This window comes from Lactuca saligna, chromosome 1 (genome assembly GCF_052625555.1).
Source record: "Lactuca saligna cultivar CGN05327 chromosome 1, ASM5262555v1, whole genome shotgun sequence".
Classification (NCBI taxonomy): Eukaryota; Viridiplantae; Streptophyta; class Magnoliopsida; order Asterales; family Asteraceae; genus Lactuca; species Lactuca saligna.
In genome coordinates, this window is record NC_136417.1 from 129417076 (window position 1) to 129422616 (window position 5541).

Sequence of the window (5541 nt, forward strand, 5' to 3'; positions counted from 1 at the left end):
GTGTGTGTTTGATTTCTGAAAAACAAAATATTGGTTTTTGAAGCTGGGTAAAAAAAATTTAAGAACCTGATTTTTTAGGGGTCTCATTGTACATGTAATCTAGTAGCAAAGTAGCAAAAAATTATAGGTTTTTTTTTCCTGATTTACATATGATAGATGAGGAAGAAGAACATGGAAGAAAGAGAAAAACAAAAAGAATTAAAAAAAGAAGGGGAGAGAAGATATATATATATATATATATATATATATATATATATATATATATATATATAGAGAGAGAGAGAGAGAGATAGATAGATAGATATAAAGAGAGAATACGATATGGTAGGGGTGGGTGGTGGTCCATATATATATATATATATATATATATATATATATATATATATATATATATATATTCTAAAATCAAAATAATACTAAAATAATAATAGAAAAAGAAAAAATAAATTAAAAGAATATAACCATCTTTTTAAGGTTTTTGAACCAAAATCATGGAAAATTCTTTATTTTGGACATTCATGTAAGTTGAAAAGATTTGTAAATCTATCCATAGTTTTTTGAATAACATGACTATATTTTAACTTTTTAAGAACAACTATTTAACAAATATAATGTAATTTACAAAATTGGTCCTTACGGACCTATTTCTTGAATTTGGTACTTATAACAAGATTTTTTTTTTGATGAATATAAAGAATAATATGTGGTTTGCCTTTTTTTAGTAGAGTTTAAAAATGCTTGAACTTGAAAATAGACTTTTTGAAAAAGTTGGGTTGTGATTTTGATCCTAAAAGCTAACATTTGTTAATCTTATTTCTATAAATAGGTTAACTTGAGTATTTTTCTTTTTATTTTATATTTTTAACTAAAATTTATTATTATACATTTATACTATCTAATGAGCCCCACTACACCCCACCATTTCCAAGAACACCCTAACCGCATCACCTTTATCATCCACTATCTCATGTCACCACTCATCCGTTACCATCGTTACCATCTAAAAAACCCTCCCTTTCCTTTCTGGACTTTATTTTCTAGTGTTTTTATTAGAGATCAATCAATGGTCGTAACATCCCGAGATTTGACAGGTATTCCTGAACCCTCTTCTATCTTTACCTTGTCATTTATAGTCCTTAGGGTTGGAAGTGAAGAGCCAAGATAAGTTTAAGGGCCAAGTTTTCAAACTTGGGGCAAGAGGGAGTACGATGCGTGTACATAAGAGTAAGCTAAGCGTACTAAGGTCCGCCTTAGTACGTTGGACGTACTAATGTCAGGGTGAAAGCCCTAATATTTAGGGTTTGGGGCCTATATAAGCAACATGTTGATCATCGAACCTCCCTTACCTCAGCCTCCACAGATTACATTCATCCTCCCCAAACCCTAGCCTTTCCTTTGTGTGTTTAAGCTTATTTGGTGTGTTCTTGAGTGATTTAAGAGGAAGGTATTGCATCAAAGTGTTGGAGAAGAAGATCAAGCTTGTAGATCTGAAGTTAAGTTGTGCTCAAGAAGCTACAGAAGGTATAAATTTCCAAACTTTATGCATATATGCATAGATCTCATCATTTTACCTTATTAGAAGCATTTCTTGTCCCAAAAGCCATAAGGTGGTGCATGTTGTGTTTTAGACGAAAAGGGATGTCCTTCTAGACTCTTTAAGGGACCTTGAGTGATAAAAATGAGGTCCCACTAGTTGTATGTGTCCCATGCATGGAGAAATAAAGTCTTAATGGAATAAGACAAAGCATTAAGAAGTTTATGGACGTCCAAAGTGATAAAGTTCATGATTTTATGGATCCTAGGCATGTTAGGTCTCTGGATCTAAAGTTTGGGCTTAAGTGCTTAAGCCATTAAGCACTTAATAAGGTTCTGATAAACTGTTGAGTACGCCCAACGTAAATCCAGTATGCCCAATGAACTGGGTCAACCACCTTGATGGTGGTCAACATCTAGTCGAGTACCCCCCGCATACCAAAGGAGTACGCCCCGCGTACGTCCTTTGTTGGGCCATTGTCAAATTGGCTTCGAATTTTGGGCTATTTATGGACTAAATGGAATTAGGCCTTTGCTGAACTTTATAAATAAGATATTTTGGTCTTGGTAGTGATAGTGGATCATGAGGTGAGGCCCAATTAGGAGGTTGGCCCTAATTTGGTAAATTGAGTCGATAATGGGCTTTTATGTGGACTTTCAAGTCGAGGACTGGGTATTTGGGCTTTGGCCCAATACTGAGAATGGACTTAATGAATGGTGTGGACATTTAGTCAACAAGGTTATTTTAGGTATTAATTTGGTATTTATTGTGTAATAGTTTGGGATTACCGGCGAGACAATAGTAAGAGGTTTACAGTATTTCAGCACTACTAGCGAGGTGAGTTATCCTCACTATATCAACAGGGTCTAAGGCACCAAGGCCGACCCTTTATGGATTGTATCTGGTTACGACATGATATGTTTATTGATTTGCATCCTGGTAGTTAGGATGAGGTTATGTTTATGCTTAATGACTTGGTTAGGTCGGTGTCCTGGTTATAGGCTAGTATTATGTGATATGCTAGTACGATCTGTTAGATTGGTATCCTGATATATATATATATATATATATATATATATATATATATATATTATGTGTTATGTGGTATGATCTATTTTGATCAGTTCGTTGTCTATAGACTGCTATGTGATTATCTGTTATATGTACACATGTTTGTTTGGCGGTTGAGGCTTATCTGCTTTGTGTGAAAGCCAATAGACCTGGGCATTCCATCCTGTTGGTTATGGGTCGTGAGTATTCCCTCCTGAGGATGATTGGACTCATAGTATGTGGTCATTCCAACTTATTGGTTGTAGGCCTGAGGTATTCTATCCTGAGGATGATTGAACCCATAGTATGTTGGAATTCCAAGCAATTGGTTGAGGGCGTTAGGTATTCCAACCCGATGGTTGACTAGACCTATAGTATGTTGTTTATGATTATATGTGTATTGTCGTGGGTATTGGTATTTTGGGGGAACTCACTAAGCTTTCAGGCTTACAGTTTTAGTTTATGGTTTCAAGTACTTCTGGAGATCACGAGAAGGCCAAGGCATGATCATATCACCCCCCATGCTGGTATGAATTTTATGATTTGATACTGGGATACTCTGATATTTATTATTGTGAAAACAAACTATGTAATGTTAAATGGTTTTATGTGTTTTTAAAAAGTTTAAATTTGGCATGATTTTTATGGGTGTTACAAGTAGGTATCAGAGCCTTGGTTTGAGTGAATTGGAGGAACATTCATGTGCAAAAGCCAATAGACCTGGGTATTCTAACATGTTGGTTGTGGGCCGTGAGTATTCTATCCCTAGGATGATTGGACTCATAGTATGTGGGTATTCCAACCTGTTAGTTAGGGGCCTAGGGGTATTCCATCCCGAGGATGATTGGACCCATAGTATGTTGGCATTCCAACCGCTTGGTTGAGGGTCAGCCGGTCAGGGGTATTCCAACCCGATGGTTGACTGGAGCCATAGTATTCTCTTTATGATTATATTTGTATTATCATGGGTATGGGTATTTTGGGGCAACTCACTAAGCTTTTGGGCTTACAGTTTCTGTTTGTGGTTTCAGGTACTTCTGGAGATCGCGGGAAGGCGAAGGCATGATTGTACCGCTCCTCATGCTGTTATGATTTTTATGATTTGATACCGGGATAATTTGATTTTTATTATTTTGAAAACAAACTATGTGATGTTAAATGGTTTTATGTTTTTTTGAAAAAGTTAAAATTTGGCATGATTTTTATGGGTGTTACAAGTTGGTATCAGAGCCTTGGTTTGAGTGAATTGGAGGAACATTCATGTGAATCCAGTCTCAAATCGAGGAAAGATTTTCTAAATGTTTTCAAAATAAGTAAAGGAGGATGTAGGGTGTACGATCAGCCGAAGCCAGGAAGTAAACCCCAAGATACCATATAGTTATTTGATTATGTGATATGTTAGAATAGCATGCTAGTACTAGACTAGGGATTTTCAGTAATTGCATGTGACAACCCAAAATTTCCATTCTGTACACACCATATCAAGTCAATAGAAGTTATGATAGTTATAGTGAAGTCCCAGACTTTTGGGTATAAGTTTGACAGTTTTCAGGATTTACACTTAAGGAGATATTAGGAGAGTGGATGCACTAGGGTTTTGTGCAACACTGTTATTCCAAAACTCTATGATATTAGAGTTCATTTTGGGAATAAAATATTTTCTGCCAAAAATCCCAGCACTATATATAGAAATCTGAGCCATATTTATTCAATAGTCACATTTCTAACTAGAGAAAAGCCATTTTCTCTCTCACGGATCTTCGTGTTTTCATCCCAAATTGTGAGTACTTCTATCTAGTTGTAATATACAGCTTAGATTGTGCCTAATAACATCAAAATCGGATCAAAACCCCAAGATTTGAGAGTTTACCGCCCAAGAACACTTGGAGAGTAAACTCTTTTATAAGGGCCAAAGTGTGCCCAATGTCCCTCCAAACCTTGGAAATGAAACTTGAGACTATCCATAGCTAGTTTAGACATCCAAAACATTAAGAATCAAGGGTTGAAAGTGAGTTCATGGCCAAGGAAGTTTTTGGGCCGTGAACTCCATTTTAAGGTGTCAATATGCCCTAAAAGCCTTCCTTAAGCCAAGAGACTAATTTAGACATGTACCCTAATGAGTTTAGGACTAGCAAACACCATTAGAACACCAAGAGTAAGGTGTTCACGACCCAAGAAGTTCCAGAGCCGTGAACTCCAAACAATAGTGCCAAATGGTGCTATAAACTCTTCTAAATCCTTGTACACTAGCATAGTTTAGTTCCTAGTTAAATTAGGGACTTGAAAACACCACAAACACCCATCCAAGGGAGATTACGACCGTAATCTCCATGGGACATGAACTCCTCAAAGGAGTTAAAAAGAAGACCAAACACTTGTTTAAGCCTAGAAGCATGTCACCACTTAAGTTGTAATAGCTTTGAGCTTTATTTAGAGCCCCAATGGAGAGTTTACGGCCAGGAGTTTACTCCCCTGGGTCGTAAACTCCAACACACATGGTCTTTGGACCATAAACTTCCGTATGAGGTCTTGCACTCCTTTGTTGCAACCCATTATCCTCCTAGCACTTGACCAAAGTGTTTTCCTCGCATTAGGATGTTTATACATGTTTTATTAGTGTTATAATCACTAATTGTTTATATACATATGTCTTCATATGTAATTAGGACCATTGTGTGTGTCTAAAGTCTTCACTTGACACCTAGCAGTCCTAGCTCTTCAGTTTATCCGTGCCACTCACAACAGGTGAGTTCATACCCCTTAATCAATGTTTTAAATGTTTTTAAATGTTTTATGGGGGGGGGGGGGATACAAGTATAATCATGCTACTTATTATATCAATCACATGTGATTAATAAGCAGCATTCAAATGATTTACTACACATTAGCTGTTTTACCAAATAGTTATTATTCAAAGGATTTTCATATACGTTTTATATGATTAAAACTCTTGATTT